Source organism: Pituophis catenifer, unplaced genomic scaffold, assembly GCF_029215685.1.
Source record: "Pituophis catenifer annectens isolate HBS135680 unplaced genomic scaffold, rPitCat1.0.hap2 SCAF_1, whole genome shotgun sequence".
NCBI classification, from domain to species: Eukaryota; Metazoa; Chordata; class Lepidosauria; order Squamata; family Colubridae; genus Pituophis; species Pituophis catenifer.
In genome coordinates, this window is record NW_027256881.1 from 353,184,586 (window position 1) to 353,205,404 (window position 20,819).

Below are 20,819 nucleotides of genomic sequence, written 5' to 3' on the forward strand. Positions count from 1 at the left end.
ACGACGATTCCCCTCCTGCCCACACGCTGGGCAGACACACGGGACTCACACGTGTGCAGATGGCTTGCAGAGTTTCCTCTCTGTAAATAACTTCCGTGGGCTCCGCTGATGACACGGCCTGACTAAGCAGGACTGTGGCGCATGGCGGCCACACCCACAACACCAGCAACTGGGGAAGTAAGCAGCGGTTGCTGTTTATAGGGTGGAGCTCTTGGAGACAAGACGGGACACACACAGACACACACACAAACACCCTCCCTCCCTTCTCGATGGCAGCAATTCAATCAGGAACTTCAGCCTCCTGTGGGTAAACCTTCCGACATTGCCCGGAGGTTGTGAGTCTCTCTCGAAACAGAAAGTGTGCAGCTGCCGTGTCTGGAAAGCAAACCCCCTTGGGGAAAAAAAGAAAATATACTCCAGGGAGGAACCACAAACACACATCCAGATGGATCTGACAGCACCACAGAGGCCAGACGGGTAAATAGAGATGAGCCCTGCCAAGTGTTGGTCTGTCGGTGGTGGAGAAGCACAATGGGATTGTTGAGGACTAGCCTTCTGGGTGAGGCGTTTTAACACGGGAGGCCCGCCTGCTTCTAACTTAGGAAAAAAAAAAAGGTGGGCTATTTATAGAGAGAAATGACACGGGTCTTGCATTCAGAATCAGAACAGAGCCGGAAGGGACCTTGGAGGTCTTCTAGTCCAACCCTCTCTCAAGCAGGAGACCCTCTCCCGTTTCAGACAAATGACCTTACAAGCGTCAGGTCCTGTCTTGCCAGTCCTCTCAAGAAAGCAGAACTCTTGAAACCAAAGCCATTTCCCAAGGAAACTTTTATTGGAAGATTGTGATAGCCAGAGGATGTAGGCGGGAACTAACTCTTCCCGCTCGAAATCTTGAGATTAAAACCACTGCAGACAGAGCCCCCACCCCCCACCCCAAAGCCCAATTCATCCCGAGGTGCGAAGATGTTATGGGAAACTCAGGCCGAGAAGGTGATAAACGCCGGTCTCCAAGGCAACGCTGCTGCTCTTCTCCGGAGACGAGATAAGGCAGCTGGCTCCGGGCACATTCCTTTCCTCCCCATCCCAAGGTCCCCAAAGTTACAGCAAGGAATAGAGACAGAGATCCCCTCCCACCAGAATGACAGTCCAGACAGTCCCTATAGGAATCGATGGGACCTGACAGTCCAGTCTCTTCTTAAAAACCTCCAGTGATGGAGCATTCACAAGGTCCAGTGGCAAGCAGTTCCACTGGTGAATTGTCCGCACTGTCAGGAAGTTTCTCCTTAATTCCAGGTTGCTTCTCTCCTGGATTAGTTTCCATCCGTTGTTTCTTGTTCTGCCCTCTGGTGCTTTGGAAAACTCTTTTATAAATGAATTTTAATAAATAAAACTCTGGATAAATGAGAAGAGTGAAGGGAAGTTTAAGGACAGAATACAGAATTGAAGACGGGACCTCGGAGGTCTTCTAGTCCAACCCTCCCTCCCCCGTTCAAGCAGGAGACCATATATCATCCCAAATGATTGTCCAGTCTCTTCTTCGAAACCTCCAGTGATGGTGCACCCACAACTTCTGGAGGCAAGCCCCATTCCAACGATTAATCATTCTCGCTGTCGGGAAATTTCTTCTTAATTTTAGGTTGGATCTTTCTTTAAGAAGCTTCCACCCATTGCTTCTTGCTCTGCCCTTGAGGGCTTTGGAAAATAAGATTTATAGATGTTCCTGGTGAGCTAGGTTTTGCTGCCCACGCCCCCCAAAATCTGCAGGCTACTTCCAAAAGTCGTCCCCCATTTTATGGTGTACGGGGAATCGTCCCATCCACTGCATTTAACCGGATGCCAATCAATCACGCTGACATTAAATCAAAGTCTTTGGCTAGAAAGAAACCAAAGGCAGATTCAGAGCAGGAAAGAAAGCTGTAGTAAAAGTTGCCATAAAGAAACTTGCCGTAAAGTTACAAGGAGGTCTCCTTGGGCTGAAAGCAACCCCGGGAAGCCGTATCCAGAGAGAGCTCCGAGGAGTGCCATTGCTCGGGAAAATCCACATTTTTGACTTTATGGCCCCAGACTGAATAACCTATTAAAACCTGCTTTGGGGCCAGAAAAATTTCATTGGAAATTCTTTTTCCCATTTTAGTTTTTCCCACATCATTTCCAGAGAGAGACCGAAGGCAATGAAAACTTCATTCCATTAATAGATAGAACCCGGGTCTTTTCCAAAATTCACTTCCAAGCAGATGTTGGGGCTGCAAACTTTCCCCTGGAAAGAATCAAGAGTCCCCCCCCTGCTATCTTGTTCCCAAAAGCCTCGGACCCCCGACTTCATTGTTCATTATCGGCCAATCAAAAGATCTGGAACAACAAGACAGGGGAAGAGACAAAGGCCCCTTCTGAGATGCCCAGAATTGCTTTTTCTCAAAAGAGAAAAACATCTTTTTCTTCTCTCCAGATTTAGCAAGAAATTCTTTCCGAATACAGGTAGTCCTCGATTTACAACCGTTCATTTAGTGACGGTTCAAAGCTACAACAGCACCGAAATGAAAGTGACTTATGACCTTTGCAATATCCCTTCCCCCCCCCCTCTGGTCACGTGATCAAAATTCGAACGCTTGGCAACGGACTCACATTTATGACGGTTGTAGAGACACGTGATCCCCTTTTGCGACCTTCTGACAAGCAAAGCCAATGGGGAAGCCAGATTTATTTAACCACCTCGACAACTGCCCGTGATCCACTTAACGATGGCCAGAAAGGTCGTAAAATGTGTCAAAAATTCATTGAACAAATGTCTCACTTAGCAACAAAAACTTTGGGCTCCATTGTGGTTGTAAGCCGAGGACTACCTGTAACGGTCGCATTTCACACAGCCTCACCTCTGCCGCTAATTCAAGGTAACATGTTGGTTTTATTTTGCAAACCCATCAATTTTTATAATCAAAAGATACAGGGGCGGGTTCCGCATAATTTTATCACCGGTTCGCCGTGCATCGAAAATGTGAGCGTGTGCGCGCCTTCCGGGCATGTGCTTTGCTCACGTGTGTGGCTTGCATGCATGCGCATGGCTTAGAAAAAGTGGCTAAATAGGGCAGAAGAGCGCTGGGGTGGGTGGGCAGGCCCACCGGCAGGTTGCCACTACCGTTTTGCTTGAACCGGTCCGAACCGGCTGAATACCAGCACTGAAAAGATATCAAGGAAACCAATCTCTCTTTATGATTCACCCAGAAACCTCTGTCTTTCAGGGAGGTGTCTGAGGGGTCAGTTGGCTAGCCCAGGGATCTCCAAACTTGGTAACTTTAAAGACTTGTGGACTTCGACTCCCAGAATTCCTGAGCCAACATGGAGGACTATGGGCCCTTTTATGACTTCTGGACTTCGACTCCCAGAATTCCTGAGCCAACATGGAGGACTATGGGCCCTTTTATGACTCGTGGACTTCGACTCCCAGAATTCCTGAGCCAACATGGAGGACTATGGGCCCTTTTATGACTTCTGGACTTCGACTCCCAGAATTCCTGAGCCAACATGGGGAACTATGGGCCCTTTTATGACTTCTGGACTTCGACTCCCAGAATTCCTGAGCCAGCATGGAGGACTATGGGCCCTTTTATGACTTGTGGACTTTAACTCCCAGAATTCCTCCAGTCTTTAAAATTGCAGAGTTTGGAGATCCGCTGGGCCAGACTTTCTCCCAGCGCAAGACTCAAAGGAGCTGATCGTGATCAAAACCACGAAGACAATTCAAAGCACCTTCGGCACATCCTATAGGTTACATCAAAGCCTCTCCTCCCCCGGATCCTCTTAAGGCTTTCTCTTTCCTCCCGCTTAATCCGAACAGGTTGGCTTAGAAAGATGCCCCTCGGCTGTTGGCGGAATGCCAGCCAGCATATGGGAGGGCCTTGATCTCGCTTGGCTCTTTAACGTGGTTGCAATACTTTGAGTTTAAACTTAACCCCCTGTGGGCGCTGGCTTTGCTTTTTTAAATTCTTTTAAATTGTTGGGAGCGCTCATTAGCCAAGATCTCGCCTGGAAAAACAACACGACGCTGGTGGTTAGGAAGGCTCAACAATTTCCTTAGAGTCCTGCGGAAAAATCAGGCGGAACAACAGCCGATGACTTCTTTCTATCCGTCCACGATAGAGAGTGTCCTCACATGCTGTATAACAGTACGGTACGCTCAAGGGTGGGCTCTAAATTTATTTTTACTACCGGTTCTGTGGGCGTGGCTTATTTTGTGGGCATGGCTTGATGGTCATGTGACAATTCTTTAGGATTTAGCAGAGGTCCTGGTCTACCAGGCTTTTAACTGCTTGCAGAGCTGTACTGATCTACCCATTTATTTTTGCAGGCACCGGTCTACTCATTTGTTTTCTTTTAACACTGATCAGCTGTAGGGCGGCAAGAGTTTAAACAGTTTTTTTTCCCTCTAGCAGATCAGCTGGGACTCAGGAACAGGGTGGATAAAAATCAATGATATTTTTAAAAAAATCAAAAAAATTGGATTTTTTTGATTTAAATCAGTTTTTTTGATTTAAATCAGATTTTTTTGATTTTTATCGATTTTTTTTTAAAAATTTGATTTATATGCCGCCCTTCTCCGAAGACTCAGGGCGGCTTACAATGTGCTCAGCAATAGCCTTCATCCTTTTGTATATCTATACAAAGTCAGCTTATTGCCCCCACAAACTGGGTCCTCATTTCACCTATCTTAGAAAGGATGGAAGGCTGAGTCGACCTTGAGCCTTGGCGAGATTCGAACCCTGCAGTAATTGCAGGCAGCTGGTCTTAATAACCAGCTTAATAACAGGGTGCCTTAAACCCCTGTACTACCAAGGCTCTTATTTATTTTAATAAAAAACTTTTGGGGTAAAAATCTATCGTAAGTTAGTTTTCTATTTAAGATACTTAAATAATTTAGTTTATTCAGCATGAAATGGAGCTTAGTTATGTAACATGAGGCTGTATATTCTGCAATACTGGGACTATCGGTGAGTCAACAGTGGGTCAAAGGAGTAGCAGAGATGACAGCTGCTCTTTAAAAATTATGATTTAAATCGAGTTGATTTAAATCAAGCCTTTTTACTAGGGATTTAAATCGTGATTTAAATCAACTCAATTTAAATCAAATCCACCCTGCTCAGGAGGCAGCAATAGATTGGAGGTGGGGCCAAATAAAAGGTAAGAATAATGCATGGGGGCGGGGGGTGGGCAGAACCGGTCCGGTGACATCATATCGTCACTGCTACCGGCTCGGCGGAACCGGGAGGAACCCACCACTGGGTACGCTGGTGAACAGCCACGGACAGGAAAGCTCTACAGAGAGTGATTAATTTGGCATAGGAAACCATTGCTTGCCCCCTAACACCACTGGATGACATGGGTGTGGGATTCAAATACTGTAGCAACAGGTTCGCCCTGCACCGAAAATGTGAGCTCCTGCGCGCCATCCGCACACGCGTGTGACGTCAAACAACACAACAATTCGCTCGTGTGTGCTGTCCTCACATGCATGCAGCGTCAAAAACACAGCGATGTAGGACGGGATGCGGATGGGCCTGCCATGACCGGTTCGCCAGAACGGCTGAATGTCACCTCTGATGATATCGCCAGGTCTCTCTGTCTCAGCAGAGTAAGGGAGATACTTAGGGATGTTTCCCACCCTGGCCAGTGTCTCTTTTCGCTTTTACCATCGGGCAGAAGACACCGAAGCTTAGCCAGCCGGACAAGCGGGTTTAAAAAAAGCTTCTACCCCTGGGCTCCTAAACACAATCACAATCACTCCACGGACATATGGAAACGTATGACCAGGGTGGATAAAAATCAATGATTTTTTTAAAACAATAAAAGAAATCAGATTTCTTTGATTTAAATTGGATTTTTTTTATTTAAATCGGATTTTTTTGATTTAAGTCGAATTTATTTTAATAAAAAAACTTTTGGGGTAAAAAGCTATCATAAGATAGTTTTCTATTTAAGATACATAAATAATTTAGTTTATTCAGCCTGAAATGGAGCTGAGTTATGTAACACGAGGCTGTATATTCTGCAACCCTGGGACTGTCGGTGAGTCAACAGCGGGTCAACGGAGTAGCAGAGATGACAGTTGCTCTTTAAAAATTATGATTTAAATCGAGTTGATTTAAATCAAGTCTTTTTACTAGTGATTTAAATCATGATTTAAATTGCGATTTAAATCCCACTCGATTTAAGTCAAATCCACCCTGCGTATGACTGGTTTTTTTCTTTCCCCAATTACTTGTATAAATTGGGAACTGTATTGTCTCGTATTTTCTCTTATGGATTGCACCAGTTGAGGCCAAACCAATTTTGTTGTATACATGATGTACAATGACAATAAAGGTTGTTGTTGTTGTTGTTGTTGTTGTTGTTGTTGTTGTTGTTATTATTATTATTATTATTATTATTATTATTATTATTATTATTATTATTATTATTATTATTCAATTAATTAATTTTTGTTAAAGCCCCCGAGAGGCTTCCGACGTTGGGGATGGAGCAAGTCCTCCTCAAACGGGGCAAGTTTCTACTCAGGAGCGTAGGACAGATCCAATGTCTGTCTGCCGTCTTTCTCTCTCTCTATCTAGGTGGCAGCAGTGGTTATAATGCGGTACTGCAGGCTACTTCTACTGACTGACTGCTGCCAGCAGTTCGATCCTGACCTGCTCAAGGTTGCCTTCAGAAGTTGTGGGTGCTTCACCACTGGAGGTTTTTAAGAAGAGACTGGACAGCCACTTGTCTGAAATGGTACAGGGCAAATGTGGCTCTTTTACAACCTGTGGACTTCAACTCTCAGGAATTCTGGGAGTTGAAGTCCACAGGTTGTAAAAGAGCCACATTTGCCCACCCCTGGTATAGGGTATCCTGCTTGGGCAGGGGGTTGGACTAGAAGACCTCCAAGGTCCCTTCCAGCTCTATTTCGATTCTCATTCTATCTATCTATCTATCTATCTATCTATCATCTATCTATCTATCATCCATCTATCTATCTATCTATCTATCTATCTATCTATCTATCTATCATCTATCTATCTATCTATCTACCCTGTTTCCCCCAAAATAAGACATCCCCTGATAATAAGCCCAATCAGGCTTTTAAGCGCATGGCAATAAGGCCAAGCATTTATTTCAGGGTTCAACAAAAATATAAGACAGCGTCTTACATTCAGGGAAACACGGTATCTATCCATCTACTGTCTATCATCTATCAATCAACCTACCTATCATCCAGCTATGTATGTATCTATGTATCTATCTAATCTATCATCCATGTATACGTACTATCCATTGTATCTGTTTGTCCCTCTATTGTATCTATCTATTCTATCTAGCCATCTCTCTCTCTCTCTCTCTCTCTCTCTCCCTCCCTCCCTCTCTCTCTCTTTTTGAAGCGTGGAGAGTCGGAACCCAATCTGCCATCCATCAGACTGTAATGTTTCAAATGACACAAAAAGGAAAAGTTAGTACGTGCCATAGGAGGTGTTCATATTAAATTATAATTACTTAATGATAAGAGTTAGATTCAGGCGCAATTACATTCAAATTCAAAGGTTTGATTGCTCTAAAAAAAAATCCCCCCAGTGTGCTCTTTGAAGAGAACTAGGCGGAGGCAGGATGTTCTTAACGGCTTTTAAGTGATAAACCATGTTACCCCTCAAGGCTGCAAAAGACGCAGGCGAGGCTTACGCTGCGTGTCCACCAAGGAGTAAGTCTCATCCAAGGCGTTCTTTTGAGTCCAGCCTTAGGAAGAGGCTGGGATCCGTTCTCCACCGGTCTCTTGCTCTATCCTCCTTTTCCCGGCCTCTTTTGATTTTGCCTTTCACGTGCTTTGTTTGGTTTTAATCGTACGCTCTCCGAAGTCACTCAAGGGCGAAATGGGAGGTCTCTTAAGTTGGATAAATCAATAAAATAAAATAAAAAATGAAACAAACACCAAGCAGGAAAAAAAAAAAAAAACCCCTTCTGCCTTTTGTCGTAAGGATGAGCTTTTCACCTTTATGTAGGCAAGAAAAGGGGGAGGGGAACTGACAGGGGAAAAAAAAAAGAGACTTCTAGAGTGGATGATGTTAGCTAGTTGGGTCATAAAAGGTCTGAAAAAGCACCAAGGACCCCACAGTCCTCTTCCTCCCCCTCTTCTCTTCCTCCTCCACCTCTTCCTCTCCTTCTCTTTCTCTTTCTAGCACTGATGATGTTACCTAGTTGGGTCATGAAACGTCTTGCAAGGAAACCACCAAGCTCAGAGAGCACCAAGGACCCAGTCGTCATCGTCCTCCTCCTCTTCCTCTTCTTTTTTCTCCTCCACCTCCTCCTCTCCTTCTCTTTCTCCTTCTAGCACTGATGATGTTACCTAGTTGGGTCATGAAACGTCTGCAAGGAAACCACCAAGTTCAGAGAGCACCAAGGACCCAGTCGTCATCGTCCTCCTCCTCTTCCTCTTCTTTTTTCTCCTCCACCTCCTCCTCTCCTTCTCTTTCTCCTTCTAGCACTGATGATGTTACCTAGTTGGGTCATGAAACGTCTTGCAAGGAAACCACCAAGCTCAGAGAGCACCAAGGACCCAGTCGTCATCGTCCTCCTCCTCTTCCTCTTCTTTTTTCTCCTCCACCTCCTCCTCTCCTTCTCTTTCTCCTTCTAGCACTGATGATGTTACCTAGTTGGGTCATGAAACGTCTGCAAGGAAACCACCAAGTTCAGAGAGCACCAAGGACCCAGTCGTCATCGTCCTCCTCCTCTTCCTCTTCTTTTTTCTCCTCCACCTCCTCTCCTTCTCTTTCTCCTTCTAGCACTGATGATGTTAGCTAGTTGGGTCATGAAACGCCTGCAAGGAAACCACCAAGTTCAGAGAGCACCAAGGACCCAGTCGTCATCGTCCTCCTCCTCTTCCTCTTCTTTTTTCTCCTCCACCTCCTCCTCTCCTTCTCTTTCTCCTTCTAGCACTGATGATGTTACCTAGTTGGGTCATGAAACGTCTTGCAAGGAAACCACCAAGCTCAGAGAGCAGCAAAGATCCCACAAGAGAGACTTACGAAAGTACAGATCCCTTCTTGAGGTATTTCATGATTCGACACCACCGCAGGGGAGTGGTTGACTTGGTTTATATGTCATGGCCTCTCCAGGTGAGATCCAGAAAGGACCTCCTGGACAAGCAATGCGGCCCAAAAACAAATGAACTGGAGGGGCTTCTTAATGTCCTTTGGAAGTCATCCCCTTATTCAGACACCTGAGGCCTGGGCCTTTGCTCTGGGTTTCCCTCCATGCCTTGGGGCTGCCCCAATTTTGAAATAAGAATTTAGTCTCTTGACCTACGGCTGTCCTCACCAGGGAAGGCAGAGGCAAAATTTGAGTTCCCTTGGGAGCTTGGTGCGTTTGACTTCTTCCGCCTGGAAACCACAACAGAAATTCAGCAACTCATTCTGGGTGGATGTCAGGCAGTGGTGGGTTCCTCCCGGTTCCACCGAGCTGGTAGCGGTGACAATATGATGTCACCGAATGGGTTCTGCCCCCCGCCCCCCACGTTATTCTTACCTTTTATTTGGCCCCACCCTCAATCTATTGCTGCCTCCTGAGTCCCAGCTGATGGCTAGAGGGGAAAAAACTGTTTAAACTCTTGCCGCCCCACAGCTGAACAGTGTTAAAAGAAAACAAATGGGTAGACCGGTGCCTGCAAAAACAAATGGGTAGAACGGAATGCTCCAAAAACAAATGAGTAGACCGGTACAGCTCTGCAAGCAGTTAAAAGCCTGGTGGGCCAGTACCTCTGCTAAATCCTAAAGAATTGTCACATGACCATCAAGCCACGCCCACAAAATAAGCCACGCCCACAGAACCGGTAGTAAAAAAATCTAGAACGCACCCCTGATGTCATGGCTTCAGAAGGAGAGAACCATTCCATGGGTGGGTGGGGGGGGGGGGTTGTCCTGGGTGGTCTCCGAGCTTGGTGGTTTTCTTGCAGATGTTTCATGACCCAACTAGGTAACATCATCAGTGCTGGAAGGAGAAAGAGGAGGAGAGGAGGAGGTGGAGGAGAAAGAGAAGAGGAGGAGGAGGATGACGACTGGGTCCTTGGTGCTCTCTGAACTTGGTGGTTCAGGACTGTGGGGTTCCTGATGTTCTCTGAGTGTTCTCATCAATTTATGCACAAACTCACTGCAGCAACGCTGAACAGCAGAACAAAGAAAGAGAGTGTCTATACAACATCTTCCAATACAGCAGGGGTGAAATCCAGCAGGTTCTGGAGAACCGGTAGCGGAAAGTTTGAGCAGTTCAGAGAACCGGCCAATAACACCTCTGGCTGGTCCCAGAGTGGGGTGGGAATGGAGATTTTGCAATATCCTTCCCCTGCCACGCCCACGAAGCCACACCCACAGAACCGGTAGTAAAAAAATTTGCATTTCACCACTGCAACACAGTGGATCTCCACACAACTTTATCAAAAAGTGCCTGACTCAACCCAAGACAGGACGACCTACCCAAGCTCTAAACAAAAAAACAAAATAAAACCACTGCCACGAATCACGAACATCTACTACTACAACCGCATAGAATCAGCGTCCCAGACAAGCCAACCGCAGCCCTTCACAATTCACAGCAGCCCCAGAATTAAAAAACGAGACTCATCTATAAGACATAGTGTAATGACTGCAACAGCCAATATGTAGGACAAACAGGCAAAGGACTGGCAGAAGACATCCATGAATGCCAACTAGCAGTCGGAAGACATGAGGAAAACTCTTTAATTTTACAACATATGGACAGACTTAACCATATGACCATCCTGGACCAAGCCAAGTCCAAAAACGCCAGGGAATCCCTCGAAGCCTGGCACTCGGACAAATCGGCCATCAACAGACACAAGGACATAAACAATATCTTTACATTATGCAAAAGAGACCGTCAACAAGCCAAAAAGGGAACAAAAACACCTCCCCGCCAGCAATCAGCACCCAGATGAGCATAGATTAACTCCAAGATTAACATCAGACTCACAACCAGACATCAGACCAACATTTCCCAACAGTGAGAACAATTAAGCAGTGGAACAACTTGCCTCCACTAGTTGTGGATGCTGCAACACTGGAAGTTTTTAAGAAGAGACTGGACAACCATTTGTCTGACATGGTCTAGGGTTTCCTGCCTGAGCAGGGGGTTGGACTAGAAGACCTCCAAGGTCCCTTCCATCTCTGTTATTCTGTTAAACAGTATCCTAATCAAGGAACTGCTGAACAAGCCAACAGTAAACAGCGCAACCAAAGAATCTCTAAGACCAACCCCGACAGGGCAAAGCCACCAGAATACAAACTGAGAACAAACTCCACTCCCTTCTAGAACTGATGATGTTACCTAGTTTGGTAATGGAATGTCTGCTCAGAGTCTATGGAGAATCTCAGTCCTCCAGGTCCTGGTTGTCCCAAAGGTGCTTTTTAAAGAGGCAGCTGGACTTTTGGTTTTTCTTTGAAGACATTTTGTTTCTCATCCAAGAAGCTTCTTCAGCTCCGACTGGATGGTGGGGAACGGAAGGATTTCTACTCCTTGCAGACAAAGCTGGTCATTTGCATCCTTTTTAGAGAGCCGTTGAGTCCACTTGGGGGTTTGTCTGTGTCCTCAGGGTCTCCTGAGTGGTGCAAATGGATGCGGCTGATGACATCATCTACCTCCAGTCTAGAACACCGTCCTTTCAGCAGCTCCAAGGTGACCCTGAGGACATAGCATAGCTGGCTGGAGAATTCTGGGAGTTGAAGTCCACAAGTCTTAAAGCTGCCAAGTTTGAAGACCTCTGACCTAAATGGTGTAGGGCCATGATGGCGAACCTATGATGGCACGTGTGCCATCGGTGGCACGCAGAGCCATATCTGTGGGCACCTGAGCATTGCTCTAGCTTAGCTCCAGCGCACATGTGCATGCCAGCCAGCTGATTTTCGGGCCTTCTGGTCCCACTGGAAGTCAGGAAATGGACCGTTTCTGGCCTCTGGAAGGCCTCTGGGGGGGGGGAAAGGCCGTTTTCGCCCTCCCCAGGCTCCAAGAAAGCCTCTGGAGCCTGGGAAGGGCGAAAAAATGGGCCTACTGGGCCCACCGATAACCTTTTTGCCATCACGTGTCAAAAGCGGGGGGAGTGCAGGGGGGTTGCACACGCATGTGCGGGGGTGGGTCGGCCACGGAGGGGCATTGAATTATGGGTGTGAGCACGCACGACCCCGCTCCCTACCTCTGCTTTTGGCACGCAACAGCAAAAAGCTTAGCCATCACTGGTGTAGGGTCTCCTGCTGGAGAAGAAGGTTGGAGTAGAAGATCTCCAAGGGTCCCTTCCACCTCTGTTATTCTACTTCTTGGGATCCAAAATTTGCAGCTTCCAAGGTCTGGACCGGCCCTCCGACCCGGATGTAGTTCAGACAGGGCTTTACAAAGTGAAAGCAAAAACATCGGCCAGGAAGTGTCAAGATAGCAATGAGACCCAGGTCTCTGCAGGCTATGCAGGAGTGAAAACATCCCCCCCCTCCCCGCTCTCCACAGCCCTGGAAGAAACTTTACTGCAGAAAGCAAAAAGGGGGAGGAGGAGGAAGAGGCCTGCCTGTTGCAACACCAGGGCTGTGACGCTGCATTTCCCCATTTTTGCACGGAAGAGACTTGCCAGCCAAGGCAGGACAACGAAGGGAAGAGCTGAGTTGGCACCGCAGCGAAATGAGGGCAGCGGGCATTTAAGGGAAGCGGGTGTTGTGGTCCGGATGAGGCAAGGGCGGGCAGAGAAAAGGACTGGCTTTCCAGTGTGGCATCAAAGCTTTTCTCCCGTCCTCTTTAAATTGAATGGCCTTATCAAACAAACTTCCCTTAATTGGGTTTGAAGTGGGTGCCAGCCTGCTTTGCTCACCGGGCTGCCATTTAGGACACGGCACTTAAAAAAAAAAAAAAAACCACTTTAAAAAACTGCCTGGGCAGATACTGGGGACAAAAGAATCAATAAACAGATTTGTGAAGACCTAGAAACAAATAAAGATGTAACTAGGAGCCCGCAGGGGTTGGTCGTGCCCACCCAATCTCATTTCATCCTTTGACAAAGTGACTCAATTCGTAGACCAGCGAAATGCTGTGGAGATAGTAGACTTAGACTTCAGCAAGGCATTCGACAGAGTAGACCACAACCTACTTCTCGGTAAGCTAGGAAAATGTGGGCTAGACAGCATCACCGCCAGATGGATTTCTAACTGGCTAGAAAAATGTACTTAAGAAAAGGCTGGAGGCCACCTCTCTGAAATGCTTTAGGGTCTCCTGCTTGAGCCAGGGGGTTGGACTAGAAGACCTCCAAGGTCCCTTTGAGCTCTATTCTGATTAGGCCTCTTAACTCTGGCCCATGTGCCTCTTCCTAATTGCATGCTGATAACAGTAACCATAAACAGTAAACCACGAACACCATAAACGTGTCCGGCCAATTGCATCTCGGGTTAATAAGCAGAGGACGAAGTCAGCCTTAGGCCCAAACGGGACCTGTTGCTCCCAATCTGTCAGTTTCCTCGTCTGGATGAAAACAAACTAAAATCGACTAAAAAGGAAGATTCGGCAAAAAGAAAAAAACAATAACAACAGGGAACGTTATCTCAGTTTCCTGAGACTGGTTTTGATCATCTGTGGTGGGGAGTGTGGGTGTGTCTTGTGGACAGATAGGCTGACTTTGCTGTCATAAATGCTCTTATCATTCACACAACGGAGAGTAGCTTTATCAGGAAAGGCAGCAAAGAGCACCGTCAGCCTTTCTTCCCCCCCCCCAACCGCCTTCCTCTCGTCCTTCTCCTTGCATCATGTCAATCTGCGTCACGCCACTAAGTTCACTTCCAAATGTTTGCAAAGTGGCTCAAAGCTCATCCAGAGCTCGTCCGTTCTCCAAATCCCCGAGGCCGAGCGGGCTCGCCCTTTTCCTGCTCCCCTCTGGTTCAATTTCAGGGAAAGAAAGAGCGAGAGAGAGAGAGAGATACAGACAGACAAGGATCAGCCCAGCATGCAATGGAAAAGGAAGGCCGGGTTCGGCTTATGTGAAATCTAATCTTCCAGCGCCGAGTCGAGGGAGGAGGCAACAGCAAGTCCTGGCACGCCAAGCCAGACAGAAGTCAGCTCCAGCAGGAATGTCAGCCAGATTTGAAGAGTGCTGGCATTTGAGAGGGGAGGGGATGTTTTAAATAGATCTGGCCGGTTCTGGCCAAGACCCTTTGGCTGCCTGGAAGGAATTACACCGGGATCTGCACCACAAACCAAGTCCCGTCTTGATTTCCCACCCTCCCTTCCAGAGGAGCCAGGTGGTAAAAACCCCAGAAATGGAAAAGTCCCAGCCACAAACAGCAATGCAAGAATGCCGGAGAATGGATTTCTTTCTTTCTTTCTTTCTTTCTTTCTTTCTTTCTTTCTTTCTTTCTTTCTTTCTTTCTTTCTTTCTTTCTCTTTCTTTCTTTCTTTCTTTCTTTCTTTCTTTCTTTCTCTTTGCTTCTTTCCTTTTCCTTCTTCTTTCCCTTCCTTTCTCTTTCCTTCATTCCAACTTTCCTCCCTCCCTTTCCTTCGATTCTTTCTTTTCCTTTGCTTCTCTCTCTGCTTCTTTCTTTTTCTTCTTTCCCTTCCCTTCTCTTTCCTTCTTTCCAACTTTCCTCCGTCCCTCCCTTTCCTTTCTTTCTTTCCTTCCTTCGTCTTCCTATCTCCCTCCCCATCTCCTTCCTTCCCTCCCTTTCCTTCCGTTCTTTCTTTTCCTTTGCTTCCCTCTCTGCTTCTTTCTTTTTCTTTCTTCTTTCCCTTCCCTTCTCTTTCCTTCTTTCCAACTTTCCTCCGTCCCTCCCTTTCCTTTCTTTCTTTCCTTCCTTCGTCTTCCTATCTCCGTCCCTATCTCCTTCCTTTCTTCCTCCATTCCTCCCCCTCCCTATCGCCTTCCTTCCTTCCTTCCTCCCTCTGCACCTCCCCACCAGACTCAGCCCTAGCAAGAAAGCAAGGAGATCCCTTGACAGCTCGCAAATTCAAACACCATTTGTGTCATTTCCCTGCCAAGCCAAACCGGGCTCTGGCACCAGTCTCCCACGCAAGGAGGTCATCCCCCAGATTGCCCCCACCACCACCACCACTTGTCACCCATCCTAATGTGCAAAGGCAAGAAAGGTGCAGGAAAGAGGAAAACCCACTTCCTCCCATCCCCCACCCCCCAAAAACCCCAGGGGCTTTGGGAGTCCAGGAGGGTCATGGAGCAAAAGAGTTTGGGGGGAAAAAGTATCGCTCAGCAACTTTTAAAATGGGCGGACTTCAACTCCCAGAATTCCCCAGCCAGCAAAGCTGGCTGGGGAATTCTGGGAGTTGAAGTCCGCCCATCTTAAAAGTTGCTGAGCTTGGGAAACACCGTCCAGGTGACCCCCCCAAACTCAGTCTAATCGCCCCCCCCCACCAAAATTACGGAGTGGGGGGGACCCCCCCCTTTAGGGAAAGCTTGCAAACAAGGGGGGGAAAAGGAAGGGGGCGCAACAGGTGGTCCCCGCATTGGAGGTGGGTGGGTGGGGCGGCTACACCCCCACCCCCACCCGCCCCGCCGGACCTTCCCTTCCTCCACCTCTTGCAAACTTCCTCCGGAGTCACTCCGGATTAACGCGGCCTCCTATTACCCCCCACCCCCACCCCCACCCCCCCTCCCACCAGCCCAACATCCCGGAACTCCGGGAGCGCTTCGGAGTCCCGAGTCGGCGGAGGGAACTTACCGGGCCTCCCCGAGGCTCCAGGGCTCCCTGCGGGGCTGCGCTGGGTTCCGGCGGCCCGGGGTGCAGGCGGCGCCGGCGGCGGCGGCGGCTCCCGTTGGCAAGTAACCGTCTCCAGGGCTACGGTCACTATGGCGCCTCCTCGCGCGGGGGTTTCGAGGCAACTGTTGCTAGCCTGCCCCGTGACGTCAGCGGCCACGCCCCTCCGGGCGGTCCCCCCCACCCGACCCCGCCTTCGGCTCGCTCCGATTGGGCGGTTGTCCAAAGGCGGGCGGGGGGGGAGGAGGAGGAGGCGGGGCCGGCGGTTGCCGCGCGTTTTGGCGCGAAAGCGCCTGAGGAGAATGCGGGGGAGGGGGAGGGGCGGGTGCTGAGGGCTTCTGGGGCATGTGCAGAGCGCCTAGGAGAAATACTTTTTTTTGCTGCTTTTAAAGGGCCCCCATGGAGGGGGGGGAAGCACAGCAGGCCTATATTATCCATTCATTATCCATTGATTTATTTATAAATCAAATTTAAAAATTAAAAAAAAAATCAGCTGGGGAAGATGGGACTTCATGTCTTATGGAGGTTGTCCACCATCCAGGTTGCGGTTTGTTTGTTTGTTTGTTTGTTTGTTTGTTTGTTTGTTTGTTTGTTTATTTATTTATTTATTTATTTATTTATTATTATTATATTTCTATACCTCCTTTCTCCCGTAGGACTCAAGGCGGTGTACAGTCCAGAAAAATATAGATAACACAAACATCATAAAATTGCTAATTAAGATTATTATTATAACATAGTTTGGCCCAATTAAATAGAACCTAAAATTAGGTTGTCCCAAAGGTGCATTTTTTTTCCCCAAAAGGCAACTGGACTTTTTTTTTTTTTTTTTTAGGGTGTGTGTGTGTTTCCTTGAAGAGGTTTCGCTTCATATCCAAGAAGCTTCTTCAGCTCTATAAGACAGTCAGAGCTGAAGAAGCTTCTTGGAGGAGAAGCGAAACGTCTTAAAGGAACCCCCCCCCCAAAAAAAGTCCAGTAGCCTCTTGAAAAAAGCAACTTTGGGATTAATGTTTAACTGCCATACCAGCTTCTTTTTTTGGGACATGGCTGGCCTGGATCGATAGCAATAGTGCTTAGACTTAGAATAGAGGTGGAAGGGACCTTGGAGGTCTTCTAGTCCAGCCCCCTGCACAAGCAGGAGAACCTATATCATTTCAGATAAGGGACTAGCCTCTTAAAAAAACCTGTGAGGTTATACTTATATACTTATACAGGTAGTCCTCAACTTACAACCACAACTGAGCTAAGTTGTGAAATTAGTTAGTTGCTAAGTGAGACATTTGTGAAGCGAGTTTTGCGAGCTTTACTTCCTTGCCATGGTTGTTAAGTGAATCACCACAGTCGAGATGTTAGTAATGGGGTTGCTAAGTGAATCTGGCTTCCCCCGTGGATTTTGGATTGTCTAAAAGTTGCAAAAGGGGATCACTTGACTTTGGGACACAGCAACGGTTGTAAGTACGAGTCAGTTGCCAGAGGTCTGAATTTTGTTCACATGATCATGGGGATACTACAAAAGTCCTTAGTGTAAAAAATAGTCATGTCACTTTTACATCCAAACTAGACTGTGTTGTGTGTTATATATGTGGGTATATGCATATTTACTCACACACACACACACACACACACACACAAACACACACAAACACACACTGGTGCAAGTGGCCTAGAGGTGGAGCTCTCGCCTCACAATCAGGAGGCTATGAGTTCAATCCTAGACAGAGGCAGATATTTCTCTGAGTACAATGAGAATGTATCTGCTGAACAAAACTCCGCATTGGCGATAGGAAGGGCATCCAGCCAGTAAACACTCAGCTCCATTCAGTTGCCTAGACTTCACCCAGCAAGGGGTTATGGGGTTGTTAAAATGACATACATATGGGACAGGGGTTGTTCCTCTGTCCTGGTCCTATTAGATCTCTCAGCGGCTTTTGATACCATCGACCATGGTATCATGCTGCGCCAGTTGGAGGGATTAGGAGTGGGGGGCACCGTGTTGCGGTGGTTCTCCTCCTTCCTCTCTGACCATATGCAGTCTGCGTTGGCAGGGGGACAGAGATCGACCTCGAGGCACCTCCTGTTCAACATTTATGTGAAGCCACTGGGTGAGATCATCCGTGGTTTCGGGGTGAAGTACCATCAGTACGCTGATGATACTCAGCTGTACATCTCCACCCTGGACCACCCCGACCATCGTACCTTTCGCCGTGCCCTTAAGACTCTTTTGTTCCAACAGGCCGGGCTGGCTTAGAATATGAATTTTAAATTGGGTTGTTTGTCAATTTTTAACATTGTGAGCCAAATTTTATATATTCGTTTTAAATTGTTTTTAAATTTTGTGAGTTTATGTGTTTTAACATGGCTGTACACCGCCCTGACTCCTTCGGGAGAAGGGCGGTATAGAAGTTTAATAAACTAACTAACCCCAATGATGCCCTTGACGTGATGTCCCGGTGCCTGGAGGCCGTACGGATCTGGATGGGGGGAAACAGGCTCAGACTCAACCCCTCCAAGACCGAGTGGCTGTGATTACCGGCGTCCCGATATAGCCAGCTGGTGCCATCGCTGGCTATTGGGGGCGATTTATTGGCCCCCACGGATAGGGCTCGCAACTTGGGCGTCCTCCTGGATGCACGGCTGTCTTTAGAAGAGCATATTACGGCCATGGCCAGGGGGGCTTTTTATCAGGTCCACCGGATTCGCCAGTTGCGTCCCTTTCTGGATCGGGATTCCTTACGCACAGTCACTCAGGCACTCGTCACTTCCCGCCTGGACTACTGTAATGCTCTCTACATGGGGCTCCCCTTGAAGGGCACTCAGAGGTTCCAACTGGTCCAGAATGCGGCTACGCGGGTGGTTATGGGTGCGACACAGCGCACCCATGTAACACCCCTCCTGCACGAGCTGCACTGGCTCCCGGTGGTCTTCCGGGTGCGATTCAAAGTGCTTGTCACCACCTTTAAAGCGCTCCATGGCTTAGGACCTGGGTACTTACAGGATCGCCTTCTGCCACCGATAGCCTCCCACCGGCCAATACGCTCCCACAGAGGGGGACTCCTCAGGGTGCCATCAGTCAAACAATGTCGACTGGCGACCCCCAGGGGGAGAGCCTTCTCTGAGGGGGCACCTGCCCTCTGGAATGAATTGCCCCCAGAGATACGGATGATCCCTGACCTACGCACCTTTCGCCGTGCCCTCAAGACATTATTGTTTCAACAAGCTGGGCTGGCTTACACATGAATTTTAATGGTTTGTTTTAGTTTTTAATAATATTGGGGCCAAATTATTTAATATGTTTTTAAACTGTTTTTTAAATTTTATGGATATATGTGTTTTATTGTTGGCTGTGCACCGCCCTGAGTTCCTCGGGAGAAGGGCGGTATAAAAATTTAAATAAAATAAAATAAATAATAAATAAATAATATATGTGTGTGCACACACGCACACACACGTGTCATGTTTATGTAGTGTCTTGGAAGTGGTGACCCTTTGAGAGCTGTATGGAACAAAATTTCATTTTAAAGTGTTCCGATTAGTGTACATTTAAAATGACAATAAGGTTATTCTAAATCTTTTTTCAGTGCCGTTGTAACTTTGAATGGTCACTAAATGAACCGCTTCACAGCACTTTACAGCACTCCTGTGAGCCTTCTGCCTGTCCCATTAACCATGGTTTTGGGGGGCTTGTGGTGTTTTACGGCCTACAAGGCCCATGGGGAGCAATCCCCAAAGGGAAGGTTGCACCGAGTTCCAGCTTAGCCTGCCACAACATTCCTGCGGGGCTGTGTTGGCTGCAGGCAGAAGTTCACCCGGGACATCCTTGAGAGAGGCCACAAAGACACTCAAGACCGGTTTTTAGCTTGCATCTTTTTTTATTCCGAAATATTTTCCTGTCATGATTCAAAAAGGCTTTAGACAAAACCTGGGACCACATAAAGAACAGCATGCCCTGAAACAGATGGGTGGAAAAATATGTAGAATTTCTACTTAAAATGTCTTTTTTCCCCCCCAGCCACCCCTGGCTTTTGCGTCCTGATTTCCTGGGACTCTGCTTAACAGCAGCTGGAAGATCAAGAAGCTGGACCCCAAAATTTGAGGCAACACTAAGTCAGGGAAGGCGAACTTCAAAGCTCAACGTAACATAACCACGTTTGCAAGGAAAAGGTGAGTCTTTAAAGCTCTAAGCCAACATCTGCATATTTTGAAAAAAAAAAAAGATATTTAAACTTACAGACCTTGTTACAATATGTGGTGACCATCCCCAGCTTTGGACGGCCTTGAAAACACTTTTAAGAAAAAACACTCCTAATAAAAATGGACAAATTGATCACATTTGATTCCTTAAGACACGTTTTCTTCGCACCCAATTCATAAATACAGGGAACTCCTATTATCACATTTACAGGGAGAAGAGACGACCGCTCTGGCGGTCTTTAAGTCTTCCCACAAAAACAGAGCAGCCATTAATCTTTATCAAATACGCCCCCTCCCCTCATGTTTATACTAGAAGTTAAAAGTGATTTGGTTTAGCTCACACTATTAAAAATTATAATCCATGATTGCACCCCGCGCTTCCTTTAAGACACCCCCTCCCCCCGCGTTGCCTCTTCACTGTAATTTTTACCAAACATCAACATTAAATAATCCCCTCTTTTGCACCGAAAAGCAGTTCAAATTCACAAGGACACACTTTTGGCTCTTCTACACAATTTGGTTTTTGAATCCAGAGCAGTACTTGCAATTTTACGTAGATTTAATGGGGAGCAGGCACAGCTGAGGAGCCTAACACCCTCCCTCCCCGCCACGATATAATTCGGCTGGAATTTAAGTCTTCGGTTCTATGTAGAACAAGTGCAGGTTAAAATTTGGCTGAACCCTAAGTTGGGTGCTCACCCAGGTTCCCAAAAGTGTTCTCAAGACACTGGTGAACAAGGTAAGGGAGATTTCTGCCCATTCCTTCCTTCCCCACTGTCCCCCCTGGCACAAGAGGGGCAAAATGGAGCCCGTGATCTGCTCTGAAGTTGAACCTTGCTATGTAACACCCCCCCACCCCAACCCCAAGTAAAA

At 47.3% G+C, this 20,819-nt stretch overlaps 1 protein-coding gene across 2 annotated transcripts in view; it reads right to left on the minus strand.

Moving 5' to 3' along the window:
• The window catches only part of RFX2 (regulatory factor X2), a 58,984-nt gene extending 43,181 nt beyond the window's left edge, over positions 1 to 15,803 (minus strand). Inside the window, exon 1 of one of the 2 annotated variants that reach the window (XM_070931923.1) lies at positions 15,720 to 15,803. The gene's annotated coding sequence lies outside the window, so the exon portion shown is untranslated. Of the gene's footprint in view, positions 1 to 49; positions 81 to 15,719 lie in introns of those variants that run through there. The other variant, XM_070931924.1, reaches the window with a different exon arrangement.
• Between the last annotated feature and the right edge of the window lie 5,016 nt (positions 15,804 to 20,819).